The sequence below is a fragment of the Pseudochaenichthys georgianus genome, chromosome 8, assembly GCF_902827115.2.
Source record: "Pseudochaenichthys georgianus chromosome 8, fPseGeo1.2, whole genome shotgun sequence".
Classification (NCBI taxonomy): domain Eukaryota; kingdom Metazoa; phylum Chordata; class Actinopteri; order Perciformes; family Channichthyidae; genus Pseudochaenichthys; species Pseudochaenichthys georgianus.
In genome coordinates, this window is record NC_047510.2 from 15970099 (window position 1) to 15992033 (window position 21935).

The 21935-nt window shown below is 39.6% G+C and overlaps 1 long non-coding RNA gene across 1 annotated transcript; it reads right to left on the minus strand.

The window, feature by feature from the left end:
* Positions 1 to 57: 57 nt before the first annotated feature.
* On the minus strand, positions 58 to 647 carry LOC139434318 (uncharacterized). Its single transcript, XR_011643677.1, has 3 exons — positions 433 to 647; positions 231 to 313; positions 58 to 158 (listed from the first exon to the last, which is right to left on the minus strand). It is a non-coding gene; the product is annotated as an uncharacterized lncRNA (long non-coding RNA).
* Positions 648 to 21935: the final 21288 nt, after the last annotated feature.

The window sequence follows — 21935 nt, forward strand, 5'->3', positions numbered from 1 at the left end:
CTCGTTCGTTCATTTGGAGTAGTAGTACTGGCAGCAGTAGCTGGCCAGTGGCTCATACTGCTGCAGGATACGAGTCAAACACCTCTCCAGGCTCAACCATGGAATGGAAACGTGCATAAGTATTTCTAAATACTCGCTTCCATGGAGCTCACAGAATTCTATGACAAGAATGGAACATCTTAATTTCAATTTAATTTAACTCTTCTGCATTTCATTTGGACTGCACATACCTGTCAGGTAACCTTTACGATTGGTGCTTCCTTTAAACCAGTATCCCACATCCAGTCAGATCCTCTGGATCAAATCCACACACCTGCAATACATGATGATTTATAATCACATGACTCCACAGCATAACAAACAACCTGTTAGACTTGACATTAGGCATAACGGATATGGTTGGTCATAGAAATCACACATGATTCAACTCACCTCCAAAAAGCCCAGGCCAGCCTGTTTGGCAGTGTTGTGGATGACGTCACAGGGCACCCATGGATGTAGATGTCTTCTACATCATCATCTTCTGTCTCCTCTGCAGTCTCATTCTCTGTGCCCTCTGGACACTCATTTTCCTCCGCTCTGTCATTCACTGAGAGATCCAAAGCCTCCTCCACTGTTTCCTCTGACCTGGCAAGTTTGGCCCAGAATGACAGCAGATCTCTCTCTGCTGCTTCTTCTTCTTCTTCTTATCTGACATCTTTCAGACTTTCAAACTAACAGACAAACATCAGACAGAAATCGAAGTACAGTTAAGGAATGAATGATCCAGTCTTAAAAGATAGCTACATGTTACTGTTTGATTGATTGAATATTTTATTAGACAGAAATGCAAACAACACAGGTACAGTACTGTAAATGCCCTTAGCTCATAGCAAGCATCCATTAGCTCACACACGCGTGATGATTTAACTAACACGGCTATAACTCACGGTTGTTTGTTGTTAAACCCACCGCAGCAACCTGCCACACTGCTCACCAGCAGCTTGTGTAACGCTCACGTAGTCAGACTCACCGTTGACTTCATAAAAATAAAAATAATGTGTTTGTAAAATTAAAATGAAGTGATTACCTACCGTTTGACCTCCCGCTTCAGATGAAAATGGGTTCTTCATAGGATAGAGACCAGACGCAATGACCCGCCCTAAGCTGCCTCTGATTGGTTTATATACGGTGCCTTTCTCGGTCAGCCAATCGGGGGCAGAATAGGGCGGGCTCACCCTATCCCTGACTCGAACTACGGCAAACCTCAAGCAACAAGTTATGGAAATATATCATTAAATAAAAAAATAATTATAAAGTAGTGAGAGGGGGGGAAAGCGTGTGAAATGGCAAGTGTGGCGTGAGGCGTGTGAAGAGGTTAAATTGCGTGACTCTCACTCTCAAAGGGTGAGACTTGGCAGCTCTGCATAATCACTGATGTTCCGCTGTAACGGTGATGGACTCATCAGAACAGAGTGGGCGAGCTGACCAATCAGAGCACACTGGGCTCACAGGGAGGGGGGGGCAGGAGCTCCAACAAGCCGTTTGGGACAGAGAGTGAATTCACATACTATACAGAGATGCTGTATGAGAAACCAATGTGATTTTGGAACATTGAACAATGTAAATCTATTCCAGTAGACCTCAACAATGGAATTATGGTCAGTAGAAATGGCCATGTCATGGGACCTTTAAAAACTGAATAATTTCTCAGTGTTCTTGTTAGTTCCCCATGAATCATATGGGTCATCATGAGGTTATTTTTGGAGGTGGGGTTGATGTTTAACCCAGAAATCCTGCATCTGCTGCGGTGCAGTTTTGAAGCCCTCTGAAGTTGTATGTAGCTTTTTGTGTAAGACTTTGCTGGCAGTGTGTTGGCATTAGAGTTCAGAAGTGTGTTCCTCACAGGCTCTCAAAAGCTGGGATTTGGTCTGCCGGGAGGCTAAATCTGGCTTTGCCAGGCCTTAATCTTGGGCACTAGGTCACACTGTGACTGCCATACTACAGGGGGTAAATATTGCATGTAAAGAGTGACTATGGGCATGTGTTCATATTATTTCCATTTGCAGGGCTTGATTTGAACATGTGTTTGAGTAAGATCAAGGAAGCAGATCTTTAAAGAAACGGGGGAAGTTGTATTTGGTTTTGTGCATTTAGGAAAACTAGAAGGAGATAATGTGTGATCTAGTTATCCCCGGCATTCATTAAACGGATTAAACGTATGTGATGATCATACACTTTTTATCCGGGATTTTCCAATTTTGGATCCAATCTAACAAAATAAGATTCTATATCTAATTCACCTGCTTATGCCACATGTTATACCATTTATTGTATTATTTTATTGACAAGAATACCGGTAAGTAACATATTCTAAACTCATATAATGTTGTAATAACAGTTAAGGGATTCCTCTATTATCAGTAATATTGCTAGCCTATTGAAGCATTTTCTCCAAAGTATTGGCACTCATATTCACACTAAAATAAGAGCAGCCAAATATTTTTATTTGAGATAAAACTACTCATCATGCTATAAGGGGTGGCAAGTGGGTTCAATAAGAATATTTGCTTAAAGCACAAAAATAAATATGGTACTACCAGCTTTTTCTTTCTAAAAATGTTAAATGTCCTCTTTTATAACATAAGTTGGTTTCAGTGGAATACAGGCAAATGTTATAACCCTAAAACTCTCAAAATTCATAAAACACAAAACTGGTGGTCAAGATAAAAACAGTATTCCCACATTTCAAGACAGTAGTACAATTGGAATGTATGAACTGAGTAAAGAACAGCATTTCCAACCCAGTCTCACAAAAAAACGTGTAATAACTACGTTGGTCCACAACGTAGGACGTAGTATTTCTACGAAAACGCCTCTGAAATTGTAAAATCCCTACGTTTTTTTTCACCATTCATTCCAATGGCTGGCGTCTATGTCACGTGATCTTCACATTTCTCCCTGCAGAAAAAAAAAACATGGCCGAACTTCGTTTTATTCTCGGTGTAAAATGCCTATTTAAACTTACTTTGGCCATTAAAATGCGTTTTGATGTCATTTGATGCGAGAAATATTAGTTGTTATTTCAGATTATGTGTGCAGTGGATGTACATGATCTTTAGTTTGCTAGTTATTACGAAGATTACTTCAGGAAATGGTGTCTATACAACGTTTTCATTGTTACCAAGGTGGTTGCTAGGGACGCTGCTATCGATATTATTTCTGTTATGTTGTGTAACTGTTTAATGGTGTTATCTTTATTGCTACCCCCTTCCCCGTCAATGTATAGTGTTGGTCCACAGCGCAAACGTATTAGTTTAACAAAATCCGCATCTAAAGATACGTTATTTCCCCCTGTGCAATTCCAGTCTCACATCTCACAGCACATCGTCATTAACAAATACCGGAAACAGACCGAAAACACTTTATTCCGAGTGTACTTGCTTTTCTCTTTGAAAGTCATCACATAACGGCATTGTAATACACGGTTCGGCTGCATTAAATATTACATATCTGCCGTAGTTCGGTATTTATAGAGCCCTGATGAGAAGACTTCTAGACAAACATGAGGAACTGCCGCCAACACTGGAAACGTGACGTGGATCATAAATATATCAACAATTAAACAACATCTTACATTTCTTTTCACACAATGTGTCTCCTTGCAGTATCAACACTAATTCGGCGGACTTTTATATTTGATCCAATTGGTAGATAGGCTGTATTTACACCATAAAGGTGCACAGCTGATATAAAGGGACACCTAGTGGTTAAAGCATGTTATTGAATTTCATTATTTTATTATTAGATATTAATAGAATCCCTATAAAGTATGTTCATTACTCGTTATTCTCTACTAATAGTTAAGTAAAGACTGTATATAATGACTATTTTGCACATCCCTTTCAAGATTTCAAGATTTTCTAAGGTTTATTGACATCATATAGGCCTACACAACTGTGGTGTAGTTCTGCATTGAATGAAAAACTTGGGTCGCAGGTTCCTCAATAGTGCATTACAAGACATCTATCAATATTTGTGCATACCTCCAGCAATGTTAACTATGTTGAAGCACTTATTTTAACTGATATTATACATATGTATTATACTCTTATAAGATGTATGTAGATAGTATAAGAAATGTGCAGAATATGACAATTTAATGGTGGAGGTACACATATTGAAAGATGTCTTGTAATGCACTGTTGAGGAACCTGTGACCAAAGTTTTTCATCTCCGACCTTGTCTGGTATTGAACAATCAATAAATAAAGAACACAGAATTATTAAATATAAAACACGGAATTTGTGTGATTATACTAAATGATTTACAAATAAACACCACTGCATATTTACAACTATACACATGCTGATGTAACGCAAATGTTTCCAACTTGGGATCAATAAAGTATATCTTATCTTAAGATGATCGATGGCTACTGCCATATTTGCACAATGTGCCTCTGAACCTTGACAAGTGCATGTTTCAGGCTCATCAATGAACAACAGGAGGGGTCACAGACATAAGACCAGCTGTTAAATAAAGCTCTTCTGACCTTAGCTGACATGTGGGTATATATTAATGCTGCCCATTATGGGCACAAGCAATTTTCACCCATTTATTAATTATATGTTTTAAATTTGAGTGTTTCCTATCCCCTAAACCTCCAGGGATGTACACAGTTTAATACTGGCAACTTCTTATTATGGGAAATATGAAAACGTCTTTTAAAACTACAACTCCCAGTAGAGACGTGCCATAGATAGAGAACATTTTTTGCGAAACACACAATAGCCAGCATGTGTAGTTCTGGGGACGGGGTGGGGGAGGGGGGGACGCGGTGGACCCGTTCAAATCCAGTTTTGGACAGTCTGCCGTGGTTCCATCCCATTTCAAGTGCTGTTCGACGCTCTGCACACTCTCCAATCACAGAGCTTGAGGACTATCATGGGGTTTGTCAAGCGAAGCGGAGAGAATACTTACTTCCGGGTGTAATATTCTGTAAAGCAAATGAGCTGCTCCGACCCTCGGTCCTGACGGACTCCAACTTGTGTTTATTAATCAAACAAATAAATAAACACAAGGATAATTACGTGTTATTGTTGAGTAAATGGAGAATTGCACAGGGGAAAATAACGTATCTATTGTGGTGATTGACATTATTCACCCACGGATCTATGGGTTAGGGTATTGTTCTGCACGGACATTTTAGTGAGCCGGACTTCCTGTCTCCGCCGGTCTTCGCTTCCTGGGCATGAAGCTGTTTACATGTGTTTTATGTCTTTATTGTCTTTATTAGGATCCCCATTAGCACTAGCATGAGCATTGGATATTCTTCCTGGGGTCCTCACACACTCAAAACATACATAAACATACAACAAAATTAAAACAAAACAAAACAGCTCATAATTTCATGCTATTTACAGTGAAATGAAGTGAAACTAAAATGGTCATCCAATTATCGCCATCCTAAGGCCAAACAAAAGTAAATACAAATAAGTGTACATAATAATATATGCATACATAGCCACAGGCACAGTTCAAATTTACTTTGTAATACTTAAATAATTTTTTAGCAACCATTTGAAATGTACTTGAGAATTTTCCTGAATGATGTGAACCGGTAAAGAGTTCCAGCTGATCATGGCTCTGTACATGACTGTTTTCTGTCCCATATTTGATTTAGATTTGGGTAATACAAACCTTCCTTCTATTGTATGTCGTGTTTGATAGTTATGTTGTGCATATTGCGCTATAAACCTTTGTGATAATATATCTGGTGAGTGAGTCACTGTAATATTTCTGACAAAATTCAATAAAATATAAGTTGACCTCTGTCTGACAGTTAACCATTTCAGTGTCTCCAGCATTTCAGTGACTCTGGTTCTGTAGGAGCACTGCAGTGCACATCGTGCTGCCTTATTTTGTGCTACTTGTAGTTTGTTTAAATCTTTTTCAGCAGCACTAGACCATATAACCAAACAATAATCAAGCTGCGACAGAACCAAAGCATCCAAAACTTGTCTACTGACATCCATAGGCAAATATTTTACAATTCTTTTTACAAGTGACACACCCCTTCCCATTTTACATACAACATTATCAATTTGTTTAGACCAAGATAATTTATGATCCAGGGTTATACCTAGCAATTTTGTCTCCTTGACCTGTTCAATTTCAATATGGTTTAAATGTAGTTGCAATTTTGGTTCACCTTTTAACTGATGATTTGATCCTATTAATAACGATTTTGTTTTTCCGCATTAAGTACCAACTTATTATTTATGACCCACTCTGATATCAGTAGTAGATCTTTATTCATAACATTTGTCAACTCTCTTGTAGTTGATGCTGCATAATATATTGTTGAGTCATCTGCATACATTACAATTTTAGCTTTTTCTAACACTAATGGTAGGTCATTTGTAAAAATAGAAAATAAAAGTGGTCCCAAACAACTACCCTGAGGTACTCCACAGGTGACTGTTTTCATCTTTGAGAGACTTCCATTAAAAAAAACAGTTTGACTTCGATTTGTCAGGTAACTTTCTAACCACTTCAGCGTTTCCAAATGAAAACCATATTGTTCCAGCTTGTGTAACAACAAAGAATGGTCAATGACATCAAAAGCAGAACTAAAATCGAGTAGTACTGCACCCACTAACTTCCTATTATCTAGTTCGCCCTTCCAGTCATCTGTCATTTGTGTTAAAGCGGTGCATGTGGAATGGCCAGGTCTATAAGCATGTTGATACACAGTATTAAGTTTGTTACCTTCAAAGTATTTTTGTATTTGATTGAAAATTATTCTCTCCATTATCTTTGCTAATGCTGGTAATAAACTTATTGGACGGCTATTTGTACCAGAAAATGGTCCAGCTGGATTTTTTGCAAGTGGAATAATTTTTGCTATTTTCCATGCCTGTGGGCAAATACATTTATCAATACTCAAATTTATAATATGACAGATAGGCTCTGCAACAAAATTAGCAACATATCTAAGAAATGTACCAACTAAATTATCCACTCCTGGTGGTTTATCATTACATTTACCTAGTAGACATTCAACATCTGTAATTGTCACTTTTTCTATTTTAAATGTACACTTCTTATTTTTCATAATTAAATCCTTTATTAGAAATGTGGAGTTACTATTTATAGTTTGATTCATATTTCTCCTCAAATGTTTTACTTTATCAAGAAAATAATCATTCAGATGATTAGCAATTTGTACTGGTTTCGTCAAAAATGTCCCATCCACCTCAAGATATGTTGAGGTGGATTTCGGCTTACGGCCCATCATGCCATTCACTAAGCTCCACAGTTTTTTCTTGTCATCCTTTATCTCTTTAATTTTATTTCCATAATACAACTGTTTTTTCTTTTTATTTAATGCTGTAACATAATTCCTTAACCTTCTATAAATGTGCCCATCTGACTCATAACTTGATGAGAGAGCTACATTTTTTGCATCATCTCTTTGTTTCATTAGATCCCTTAATTCCTCATCTAACCAGGGTGCTCTAAAGTTCCTTACAGTCTGTTTTCTAAGTGGAGCATGTTTATCAATCACCTGCATGAATAACAAATTGAAGACATCAAGAGCATCATCTGGATCGACTTTCTCAAAAACATGTTTCCAACATATCATTTGAACATCCTGGATAAATGACTCTTCACTAAAATATTTCATTGATCTCCTCACAATGACTTTTGGTCCAGCTTTTGGCACCTTTGTCTTTCTCACGATAATTATTAAATTATGATCAGAACACCCTACTGGAATTGATATTGCCTGAGAACATACATGGCTAAAATTAGTAAATATATGATCAATACAAGTTGCACTTTTTGACCCATCTTTCTTGATGCATATCCTAGTAGGTTTAGTCACCATTTGTACCAAGTTACATGTATTAATTATTGTCTGCAGCTTGTTTTTAAGGGCACAGTGCAACATATTCCAGTCAATATTTAAATCTCCGATAAAATAAATCTCTCTGTCAAGATCACAAACTTTGTCTAACATTTCACATAATTTGTCTAAATAAATTAAGTTTGCATTTGGAGGTCTGTAACAACATCCTACCAACAAAGGTTTCAAGTGAGGTAAATTAATTTGCAACCAAAGTACTTCAATATCAGCAGACATCAAATCATATCTCACTTTAGCTGGTATTTGCTTTTGAATGTATACTGCCACCCCACCTCCATATGCATTCCTGTCCTTTCTAAATATTCTATATCCATCAATATCCACAGCAGCGTCATTAAATGTGTCATCTCTAAGTGAGTTTCAGATATTGCTAACAAATGAATACCACATGATAATATTTCCTCTATCTCAGACACTTTATTTCTTAAACTACATATATTTATGTGAGCCAATTTAAACCCTTTACTTGGTAACTTATTCAACATTAAGATGGCAATTTAAATGTTATCTCTTTTTCACTTCCTATCAAAATGAGAGCTGAACTAAAACATACATGTAACACAATTTCAACCACACACACCATCACATACATAACCCAACATTTATCTGCACATAGATTGCTATAAATGTGCATACTCACTCGCTCAATTAGACGAGCTTCACGGTAGCTCCCGAACATTTTAAATAATAGTATGAAATATATTCATGGTAATGTCTCGCAACACTAGATCTAATCAATACATCACAATTACATTTTAGGAAGAATAAACAACAATAGAGACAAGTTAAAATTTGTCTCTAATAAAAATAAATTCATAATCGCAGATGATGAAGTAAATAACTTCAAATAAATGAGTAGATAACTCATAGACCAGTGAATATTGGCCCACGAGAAAATAAAACAATTGTGGAGATCACCAAAACTGCAACAATTTCCATTTTCATAATACAATTAATTTCTTCTCCTATATGTATAATCATACCATCTATCTGGTGATGTCAATCAGTCATTTCCCACCTTCATTTCTGGTTTGAACTGAAACCGGGCTTATCACTGTTTTATAGAAATGCTCAGCTTCACTACAGTCCCGATAAAGTTTGGTTTGTCCATTGAAGGTTACGATGAGCGTTGCGGGGAACAATAGCCCATGCCTCACCTCAGCCTTGCGCAGCTTCATCCTGACGTCATTGAATAGGGCTCTCTTCCTGGCAACATCCGGAGTAATATCAGGAAATATCTTCACTCGCATGTCACGGAAAATAATCTCTCCCTTGCTTCTTGCCAGCTTCAAGATAGCTTCCTTAGCTTGATATCTCTGCATAGTGACAATCATAGGTCTGGGTCTCAAATCAGTCCCCTGCCCAATCCTGTATGCAATCTCGACTGCCGGTTCACATGAGAGCTCACTTCCGAACACCTCCTTTAAAAAGTTTGTCACAAAGGCAATGGGATCGCTCTTCTCAATGTCCGTTTTCAGTCCAATCACACGTAGATTAAACTTTCTGCTTTGAATCTCCATCCTCTCTATTTTGTCTTTGAACTCTTTGCTTTCCTTCATTAGATTGCCATTTGCGGTTTCGAGTATAGCAACCCTACAATCCATGTCGGTTATCCCCTCCTCCATATCACCGAGCTTCTGACAACATGAGTCAAGTTCTCCCTTTAAAGCATCAAGCTGCGGCTGGAATTTCTCGAAAGCAGCCCCTATCTCCTCTCTTATTATGGAGCGTATTAGTACCGCCAGCTCCGAGTGGTTCACCTGCGAGGCCCCGCTCTCCATGGCGTTCTCCTCTGCTGCTTGTGTGTCAATCACTCCCGAAAGACCGCTGCTCTCATTCAATGGCACTTTAGCCTTTTTGTTTGGTTTCTTTGGTAGCATTACATTCCCCACATCGTATTTCGCTATAAACTTTGAGTGATCAACTTGCTCATCTGATCATAACCTGATTTCTCAAAAAGTTTGGTACGGGAGCTACACGCTCTCAGACTTCACACACAACTTCCACGCATGCGTAGTGCGTGGAAGTTGACGTTTGAGATGCTAAATAAAAGTCTAGCTTGTACCTTTGATACCCCGCCTCCGACTCCCATCTCTCGGCACCACACTATGCCACAATTTTAGATGCAGATTTTGTTCAACTAATACGTTTGCACTGTGGACCAACACTATACATTGACGGGGAAGGGGGTAGCAATAAAGATAACACCATTTTACCCAACATAACAGAAATAATATCGATAGCAGCGTCCCTAGCAACCACCTTGGTAACAATGAAAACGTTGTATCGACACAATTTCTTGAAGTAATCTTCGTAATAACTAGCAAACTAAAGATCATGTACATCCACTGCACACATAATCTGAAATAACAACTCATATTTCTCACATCAAATGACATCAAAGGGCATTTTACTCGCCAAACTAACCATGTTTTTTTTTTCTGCAGGGAGAAATGTGAAGATCACGTGACATAGACGCCAGCCATTGGAATGAATGGTGAAAAAAAACGTAGGCATTTTACAATTTCAGAGGTGTAATAACTATGTTGTGGACCAACGTAGTTATTACACGTTTTTTTATGAGACTGGGTTGGCATTTCCCCATTAACTTGAGTTATACTGTACACTTGATTGCCTTCTGTAATGGACTCCTCTCTCTCAGCTGTGCAGGAATGCATCGTATTTTTTCCCCATTACTAGCCTGCCAACTGTCTGCGGCAGCACCTCCCATCAGCCCACAGGCTCAGCTGACTGATCGATAGACTACTTAGCAGCCGTGAGCTACACATTCCAGTCATTTGACCCGCTGGAGCTGTGGGAATGGGCACGCAATCCAATAAGCATCGAGCCAATGAGACTGTTCTCGGGACAGGAGGATACAGTTCTCTGCAGATCAGGCCAACCAGCTATCGTCTCACACTTATGGTGAGATAAAGATGTAGCCACATCTTTATCTCACCATAAGTATGAGACGATAGCTGGACGGCTATAGTTATTGATTTTGCCTTCCTCTTAATGTCTCAGAGACTCCGTCTTTCCCTGCACTTATTTTCAAGAATTGGGTTGTGAAACAATTGCAGATGACTATAGTGGACAATTTCTTTAAGTTATATTGGTCACAATTTGCACATATTGCAGCAATAATGTCTTTGTGCTTTTCTCAGTTTTTTATCAAAATAAATATGTCTTATTTTGTAGTCCAGTGGCTGAATTTGTCATCTTCGGCTCGGCTAAAAGTGATAGTCAACAAAATAATCTTTTATTTGAGATAAAAAATCACAAGATGAATCTGTTATGCAAATAATTGCAACAGTAATATAACGTGCAGAAATAATAAACATAACATAAAATCAACAATAAATATGACAGTAAAAGGGCCAATAACTATACATGACAATAATATATCTCTTATATTGCTGAAGCATAATGAAAACCTTCTTTCTGCAGCTTTGTTGCTTTTTCAATTTCAATATTTTCTACAAGTAAATGACAAATGTACAGGGAATCGTCTCCCAAACAGCAAACTAACACAGTTATGTTGACGAGGGAAGGTGAACATCAAGCAGCCTAAAAGACAAATATTTGTTCCCAGGACTTAAATACAAATACATGCTCAGTGTCTGCTGGATGTGTAATAGGGAATTAGAAACTGTCAGATAAACATACAGATGAAATAAATTAAATGCAGAAATGATTAGATTCCTAAACATGCATAGTCACTAAGCTTTTAATTTAAGGTGGTTTGTCTAAGTTAATAAAACATTGACAATTTCAAAGTTAGGTTGATTTTAATGAAGAATTAGCTCCTATTTCATTTAGTTGATACCCCTGAGTTTAACAACTTTTTCCGACTTTCTGAAAAATAACAAAATTCCTGTCTGAGGATATGACATTGGGACATCAGAGCCAAACTGCAGCATGTGAAGCAGTCTCAGACAAAGATAATAGTTCTAAGAGTTCTTAACTTAGCAGCAGTTAACTTAGCAGTTCTTAACTGCAGCAGATTGAGACCATTTTGCGAATGCGAACATTGAAATGTAGCATCAGACCCGGCGTCATGGGCGGGCCCCATGGGGCCGGGCCCGCCCATCCAGGATTTGGGCCCGCCCATCCAGGATTTTGGCCCGCTGTTTTAATCAGGGCTGAATACAACATTTTAATTGTTTTATTATTATGTTCAGTGGCGGTGCCAGGGTATACTGGGGTAGCCATACCAAGAAATGGCTTAGCCCCACCATGAAAAATGATTTTAAAGTAAGCTAAATAAAGTCCGCCAACTCGCGCGGAGTAAATTGCACAGACAGCAGTAAATACCGAAGACTAGAAACGGTTTGAAAACTTTTGTCACGTAGTGATCATCTTCTCAATAGAACATCTTTGATAATGTCTTCTGGCCAATCAGAATCACGATAACGACGTGGTGTTGATGCAGGAAGTCCCGACGGAGAATACTTTTGCTGTAGTAAATTTCTCTCATCGATACAACTTTACGTGTTGATAGAAATCAACACATAATGAAATAAGACCCCACGGTTTGATGATTGATAGCAGGTGTGTGGGCTGTCTTTCATTTTGACACACAGAACAATGGGGGCTATCCACCCTTATCCACAATATAAAGTAATTCACACAGCCTCTTCCCTCTTCTCTCTGTGAGGAGCAGCAGGTTCAGCTTTCAGAACAAAGTAACAAAAAATGAAATACCATTCATTTTTTTTAAATATGTCATGTATAGATTTATTTATTTTTCTTCTCAAGAGAGTACCAGAATGTGTATTTTATGTTAGTATTTCAAAAAATCCCCCCAGACCTCCCTGCAGGGGTTGGGTTTTCAGCATGTCAACTCTTTCACCTGTGGAGAAATTGCAGGATTGGCTCCAGGTCGCCCTTTTTATTTACTACAAGACAAATGTGCCTTTTTATTTCATACAGTTTGTTACGATGTGAGGTGCAGGTGAAAGAACGATACGTGGAGAGAGGGTTTTCTTCAAAAATAAACAGGCATTTTATTCTTAGCCTTCCACATTATTCCACAGAAACACAAACTGCATGCCTGGTGCTGCATTCACCAGCAAGGAACAAAAACGAATCCCCTTCCCCTCTCTTCCCAACCACATTTATAGGAGACGGCCCGCCTTCCCACTCCAACCTGGCCAATCAGGTCATGGTTCTAAAAGCAGAGTGAAGGCTTAAATACAAAATTAAACACTGTTGTCTACCTTTAATAAAACCCTAAAGGCTTAAGTAAATTCATTATTGCATCGCCATAAATATGATATCTTAAAGAACAACAAGGTCTGCTTAAAACGGATAGTTTTTAACTTAATTGACACTCATAAAATCACACATTTCCTGACCAATCGCGTCCAAGACTCCGCCTACTCATACGGCACATATAAGGAGTACTTTGGAGGCGTGCTCCCCTTTGAGCACTGGGACAAGATGGCCTCCAGGTCTGAACAAAGGAAATGGTGATTACTTGGTGCTTGTGTGTTTTACAGACTGACAAACGAATTTAGATGCATTTTATTAGTTTGTCTATGTAAACTGTTTTTATAACTTTAACTGAAATAAAGGCAACTCAGAAAAACATGTACTACCTTTCTTAACAAACAAATAGTTAAGACCAACATGTTAGTGAGGGAGTGTGTGCGCTTCCTCACATTTCACACCTCCTCCCCCTCTGGCTTGCACAGGTCAGGCAAACGAGAAAGATAGTCAGCTATAAGATTGTTCTTACCGGGACAATACTGTATGGTGAACTGGTATGGCTGGAGGGCTAGGCACCAACGTAGAATCCTTGCATTCTGATGCTGCTTAGATTGCATCCACTTCAAAGGTCTGTGGTCTGTCTGCAACACAAACTCTCTTCCAAGAAGGTAATACCTCAATGAATCTATAGCCCACTTTATAGCCAGTCCCTCTCTTTCCACCGTAGAGTACTTTTTTTCCCGGTCAAACAGTTTCTTACTCAGGAACAGTATAGGCTTCTCTTCGCCAGGCTCTCCTTGGGCTAGCACTGCTCCTAGTCCAACACCAGAGGCATCAACTTGTACAAGAAATTGTTTTGTGAAGTCCGGGCTCTGCAACACAGGAGCTTGACAGATCTGCCTCTTTAATGCCTGGAAGGCATTTTCACACTCATCATTCCACACCACTTTAGTGGGAGATTTTTTTGTTAGATCAGTAAGTGGGGCAGCTAATGTAGCAAAGTGGGGAACAAACCTTCTGTACCACCCCACCAGGCCTAAAAAGGACCTCACTTGCTTCTTTGTCTGGGGTCTGGGTATTACCTGTATGGCCTTTACCTTCTCCACTTGTGGTCGTACTTGCCCACGTCCAACCAGGTATCCAAGGTATTTCACCTCCTCTTGAGCCCAGGAACACTTGTTGGCATTCAGGGTCAGCCCGGCTTCCTGTATCTTGCCCAACACAGCTTTAAGATGCTGCAGATGTTCTGCCCAGGATTCACTGTAGATTACCACATCATCTAGGTAGGCTGCTGCAAACCTGGTACAATTATTAAGAACAATGTCCATTAATCTTTGAAAGGTTGCAGGCGCTCCATGAAGACCAAAGGGTAGTACAGATGTAGCACTCCAGATCAGACTCAAAAGGGTGTGTCCCAGTCAAAAGCCCAGCGGATGCCAGTGGCTGGGGGTGTTGCCAAATTGCTAGAGGGCGTTGCCCAATTTCCCCATTTGTTCAATTACAGGATTTAACCATGAGATGGCGCTTCATTCACAAAATACACAATGGGTGTTGTAGAAACATCAATATTTTAGATCAAATAAAGTATATAGTTTGCTTTATGCAGTATATTTCCTGTAATATTGTACAGTAGATTGAAGTAAATCAACTTATACATTAAGATAAGATAAGATGGACCTTTATTAATCCCGTGGGGAAATTCAGTAGTTCAAACAGCAACAGGGTGAGAGTGAAAAACAGGACAGCACAGATTCACACAGATTAATAAAATCAAAAATAAGATGAGCGATAAAAAATAATAATAATAATGAGAAACTATGAAATAAGAAATGAATAAAACTAAAATGTAATTATCATATCATATATTATAATGTATTATTAAGTAATCTCATACATTAACCCCATTATAGCAGATGCCACATTAAATGGATGAACACATGTATGCATCAATAATTACAACAGAGTATTTCTAAATACAAGTTGTAAAAATACTTATATGTATTTAATATTAACCCTTTGGAGTCGACCGTCACGCCGGCGTGATCAGATCACATGACCTGTTCAAGCCGGTGCCGCATAAAAACAACAGTCCGGACAACATTGCCGTGTGTTTCTGTCGAAAGTGCTGGCTTGAAACTACTGTATATCCCAGTCTTTGATTCATGCAAAAAGACCCAGTAAACACGGTGATATAAAGTTAATACATTTCAAAAGTATGAAATATGGAAGCACATATATGAATATCTTCGCCATATTTGATCATTTTACGAAACGGAAAATACTGGAAACTGTAGATCCTGCTCAACAGGATGTATATGTGTATTTCTGTCGAAAGTACTGGCTCGAAACTATATGCCAGTCTTTGTTTCATGCAAAAATACCCAATAAACACGGACATACGATGATATAAAGTTAATACAGATATATTTCAGAAGTATGAATAATGGAAGCACATATTTTAATATTTTCGCCGTATTTTATCATTTTACGAAACGGAAAATACTGGAAACTGTAGATTCTGCTCAACAGGATGTATTTACCAGGAAGGGGTGAGGTAATCAGGTAAACGGAGTGATACGAAACGAGACGAAAAGAGACGAAGAGGGACGGTGGGAACCGAAGAGAGACGGCGGGAAATGGAGAGAGACGAAGATATACGAAGACAGGCTGCGGGAGACGAAGAGAGGCTGCGGGAGACTGCGATTGAAGTAAAGTGACAAACAAACATTGAAAATGTAGATATAGTTAGTTTTGGGTCCAAAATGTTCATATAGTAGAAGATCACCTACATCCAAAGGAAATAAATATAATTAATTATGATGAATACGTTAAGTCTTGTTCATTGTTTTTCACTTTTATTAAATGTTTGATATTTCCGGTGGAAAATCGGACATTCAAAATGCAGCATATTTTCACTTTTACACACATATATTCTCATTTTACATACATACATGTTCACTCTTACACACGGATATTCTCCTTTTGCTCTCATGCGAAATCTACTAAATCAAAGTATGTCATGTATATTTAGTTTTCGTTGATGAGACGAGACGGACTAAGGTGTTAATGGTGGACTATCGGACATTCAAAATGCAGCATATTTCCCCCAAGTGTCTGTCAAAATGCATTTTACGTTTCTAACTTGCAATATCAATATTTCAGCTCTCTTCACCCCAGAAGAGCGATCTCTCTCTCTCTCTCTGTGTGTGGGGGATCACAGGAGGGGGGAGAGCTGTGGAATGTGACTCCACACATTCCGATGGCCAATTAGTTTTAAACAAAGGGTCCCCAACATACATATGAAACATGGGGGGGTTGGGGCTGGAGAACGGTATGGTCCTACCGTTTTCATACTTTATATATCTTAGCATATTCATACACACTGTTCATACTGCTCACAGGCTGATATCTAGTGTATTCATACCCCTCACTGTTTATTCATCATTCAATTAATTATATATTTTATTCTGTAGATTGTGAACATTACTTTTCACTTTACTGCTTGTTGCTCCTGGTTAGAAGCTAAACTGCATTTCGTTGTCTCAGTATCGGCGGTCACTCCTGATGAACCCACCAGGGCTGTTTCCTCAGAACGAGAGGAAAGTTTTTACCAGGACAGCTTTTTTAAGGGACAGCATCGCCCTGAGATCTATGCTGCTAATATGTTCATGGCCATAACGCCATTTGTAACATATGGGAGAATGGTGAAAATAACCAACTGGACTGGGACCAATGGGAAAATGCCTCTTCCCCTCAATGTGAAGCAACAGATTGAGTCTTATGTTTCCAATCGGTTCCCAAATCTGAACATTGACCAGTGGCATAAGATCAGGAGCCGGGTAAACGAGAGACTGAGGAGCCCCAGAAAAACAGATCCCGAAATCGCTCGTCCTGGTTTCCGCAGCAGATAGGCCTACAGCATGTGTCTGTTACTGTCAGTTATTTTAAATAAAATGGTGAAAACTGAACTTGAAAATTGTTTCCTCTTTTTATTTTCGGGATGGTGAGACGTGTGTGATTAAAAATTCATTCGCAGAAATGTAAAGTGATCTAACTAAGTTCTATTCATATTCTTGACGGGAAGAGCCGTGTAAATGGGTGGCCATATGCATTTGAAAAGCAATATAAATCACACAGTTATTATGCAATAGGCTATAAAAGCACCACCGATTACCTTTCTCCAATTCAAACTCTTGACGGGGAAAAAGGAAGGTGTAAATGGTTGGGCTATACTCAGTGATGTACCTGAACGCGTTCAATGAACGATCGTTCATGAACGCGTTCATATTTTGGGCGAACGTGAACTGAACGTACTGTATTTCCGCTCGATGAACGTAATTGAGAACGCGTTCATTCTCAGCACTGTATAACGGCGTTCAAAAGTGCGTTCATTCTCAGCACTGTATTATAACGGCGTTCAAAAGTGTGCCAGATTTCATATGCCTTTCAGCCGAAAACCCAGTTAAAACACACCGTAAACAGGCTTCAAAATAATGCGGAAAACCACCCAATCTGGCAACAGCAAGCTGCCTGTGACGCGTACGCGCCTGTCACCCCTGGCTGTCGCACTAAAATATAAATATACTAAATATATCAGACTCCTCACAACAAACAATGTGGAACCGCGGAACCGGCGAGCATTGAATGAATGAATTAATTAATTAGTATGGACGAAGCCGAGAGCAGCTGCAGCAGCACTCGCTCAGAGTGAGACTCTACGGCAGGGGTGGGGAACCTCCGGCCTCCGGCCGTATACGGCCCGCGAGACAATTTGGTACGGCCCTCGAGGTAATTTATAAACACACGCAAAAAATAAAAAAATGAAAGAAATCTAGACCGCAAAAAAATTAAACAAGCGGGTGCCTATTTTTCCTGGCCAAGGTCAGGGTCCTTGAACACAACACAAGCCTAACGTGTCATCACGTGGTATATGTCTCGACTGACAGGGGTGCAGTTCTGACGGAGAGCACCAGAACGCCACTCCAGCACTTCAGAAATTGCAGTACCGATAAGTCCATACACATGCCGCAGTTTCTGCGTGTCTGTGTCTTTAGTTGAAAGCCCAGTGGCGATCTGCTCATCTGTCATACAGTCAATAACTGTGTTGTTATCATTAGCATCTGGTTAGCTAGCTATGCTAACGAATATAAGAAGCTTTGTCTACAACCAGTGAGGCAAAGGCACATCTTTATATGATCATTATAGTTCTAAAAAAAATAAGAGAATAAAGTAAACAGGTATAAAATACTATATGACAGTTATTAATAAAGAAGAATACAGTTTGAAAGGGTAGTGATTTGTCAAATATCCATAAATTAAAAGAAAATCTGCTTACAGTTGTGTTTGGGTGTTGAGAGATGTGTCCATAGATCTCCTAATGTTGCTCTCAAAGTGCAACAAATCTTCCCAGGGGAGCATGCCCCCCCGGACCCCTCTAGAGGAGGTTAGGTCCCCCCCACTTAAACCATGTTCACATGGATAGGAAACTAAATACATTTGCACACATCTTGTGTCCATAAATTATCTTTCTGTTTTGGTGGTCACGCCACACCCTGCACGTGCATGCATACGCGAGTCATGGTGAGATATCTGGATGAAGAGGTTGCTTTTTCTTTGCACAGAATGAAATGAATGGGCTGTGATTTTAGTTTTTTTAAGCAGAGGTCAATAACTTGTACGGCCCTCTGAGGATATTGTAAAAATTTAAATGGCCCATTAACATCGTACAGGAGACAAATAATAGCTCGCAGCAACGTATTGAAAAAAGAACTATGAACTATAAATTATTTCATTTTTGAAACCATGAACTTTAGTTCAACATTTTGAATTATGAACTATGAACTGAACTAGTTCATTTTAAAATGTGTGAACTATGAACTGAACTAGTTCATTTTAAAATGTGTGAACTGTGAACTGAACTAGTTCATGTAGAAAGTGAACTTTCCCAACACTGGCTATACTGTACTGTATACATACAAAGGCCATTCAATAGACGTTCAATATATAGTATTCGTTTATTAGAGTCGGCTTGACTCGGTTTGCATTCATAAAGAATGCACACATGTGTTTAATCGTTAATGTCATAGTATTCGTTTATTAGTCCCCGAGGGGAAATGGGTAGCAGCACATCACAGAGGCATTTAAAAAGTGAAGAACATTCAAGTTAAACAATACTAAGTAAACAATTAACACAGTAAATTATGTGGATTAAATCACATTTATTTCGTTAAAAATAAACGAAATGACTCGGTTTGCATTCATAAAGAATGCACAAACGTGTGACTACCCTAGGTTTCTCTATGTCTGCCAAATACAAAAGGTTGTCTTTTATGATGAAGGGATCCCCAATTAGATTTTTCAACCCCCCTGCGTTTGCATCTTCCTCCCCATCTACTTTGCATGCTTTTGAAAATAGAGGTTTTAGAGATGGGTCATTCTCCTGACTCTCTCGGAAGTTATCTGGGATTTGCCATTGAGGCTCTATGAGGGGAGTTACAGGGAGAGTAAGCTCAGGGCATTTAGCCTTATCGTGATTTCTGTTTTTCTCTTGACGGCGCTGTCGCCTTGTTTTCTTAAGCTTATCACCCCCTTCACACAAACTATCATCTGCATCTGGTAAAGGTTCTAACCCCTTAGTCATAGAGCGCGTAGCTACATAGGAGTACGCTAGTGAGTTTTGCTGTACCAAGTGGTCTAAGATTGGCAAATCATCTCCAAGGATCACGTCATAAGCTAGGTGCTCTAGCACACCAACAGTTAGCATAAAGGATTGCCCTTCAACCTCAATGATAACATCTGCAGTTGGGTAATCTTTTTTACAACCATGAACACATGTGATATTTATCCTGCCATCAAAATCAGCTATTGCATTGCTAAGTAAGCTGGACTTCACCAAGGTTTGTGAACTACCAGTGTCAGCTAGGGCTTTCACTGCTTGACCATTTACAGTGACATCTACTACATGTCTATGTGGAACAATTCCACTATCAGTAACATTAGCATGGTCCACACTTTCTGCACGAGGTACTGAACACATCTCAACCGACTTAGACTTTCTTAATGGACACAATGAAGCCTTGTGACCAGGTTGCTGACAGTAGTAACATATAAAGTTCGTTTTTAAGTTTGGATATGCAGGTTTCTTACCAACCCCAGTGTCCACGCTCTCAACAGTTGGCCAAGTGTGAGGTTTGCTCTCCCCAAACCTTGGCTTCCCAACAGTCACTCTTTTCTTTGAAGGTTCCCTGTGGGCCGCTGCATACCGTTCTGCCAGATCTGCCGCTTCCTCCCCAGTCTGGGGATTGTGCTCCTTGACCCAGGTGCGGATGTCTGGTTGAAGCACACGGAGGTACTGCTCCAAAACGATAGTCTCTCCAATCTCCTCCTTAGTACGGCTGTTCGGTCTCATCCATCTTTTGTAAAGCCCCTTAATACGGTTGTAGGTTTCTCTTACAGTCTCTCCCACTGGCAAAATGGTGCTCCGGAACCGCTGTCTGTAAGTCTCTTCAGTCACATTAAACTTCATTAACACTGCTGCTTTAACTGCTTCATATGACTCTGACTGTTCCTCATCCATTCCAGCATAGGCCTCAAGAGCTCTTCCTGTCAACAAGGTTACTACTCTGGCGGCCCATTCAAATGGCTGCCACCCCCATGTTCTGGCCATCCGTTCAAACCGAACAAAAAAACTTTCTGGGTCTTCACCTTCTTTGAAGTCAGGTATCCTTGGCTCACTTACATAGGGCCTTGCTGTCCGGATTGGTGGATCAATATTCTGCAGAGGCTGGACAGGCCAATCGGATAAGGAGCAGGCCTGCTAGTTTGAAGTGGCTTGAATTTTCCATGTGGCTCACCTTTTAGCAGGTGTGTCGAGGTTTCAGCTTGTAGCCTTGGATTATCAGCACGCATTGCATAGGGATGCTGTTGAACAGGGTCATAGTATACTTCTGAGTCCTGCCTTGACTTTGAAACCATGTCACTTCTTAATTGTTTCATCTGTTCAAAAAGTATTGCCTCAGTCTGCTTAGACCTGTGCACAAACTCTCTAATTTCTTCCATGAAGCTTACTGTAGCGAGTTCCTCACCCCCAGTATGGGCTGTAAACACTTTGGGCGAACCACCAGCTCTTCTTCATCTTCTTCACTTTCAGCTGCCACGCTCCCTCAAGTGGAGATTCTTCTTCCATTGGCTCTCGTCTTTTTTCTTCCTCCATGTCTGGCAAGGCTGTGGCCCTTGCCTGACGACCTCTTCCACGTCCACCTTTCATTGAGTCACTCTGTCCTCTAAGACTCCTCACAGGCGTTTAAATATCCCACCACTGCCACCAATTGTTACGATGTGAGGTGCAGGTGAAAGAACGATACGTGGAGAGAGGGTTTTCTTGCAAAAATAAACAGGCGTTTTATTCTTAGCCTTCCACATTATTCCACAGAAACACAAACTGCATGCCTGGTGCTGCATTCACCAGCAAGGAACAAAAACGAACCCCCCTTCCCCTCTCTTCCCAACCACATTTATAGGAGACGGCCCGCCTTCCCACTCCAACCTGGCCAATCAGGTCATGGTTCTAAAAGCAGAGTGAAGGCTTAAATACAAAATTAAACACTGTTGTCTACCTTTAATAAAACCCTAAAGGCTTAAGTAAATTCATTATTGCATCGCCATAAATATGATATCTTAAAGAACAACAAGGTCTGCTTAAAACGGATAGTTTTTAACTTAATTGACACTCATAAAATCACACATTTCCTGACCAATCGCGTCCAAGACTCCGCCTACTCATACGGCACATATAAGGAGTACTTTGGAG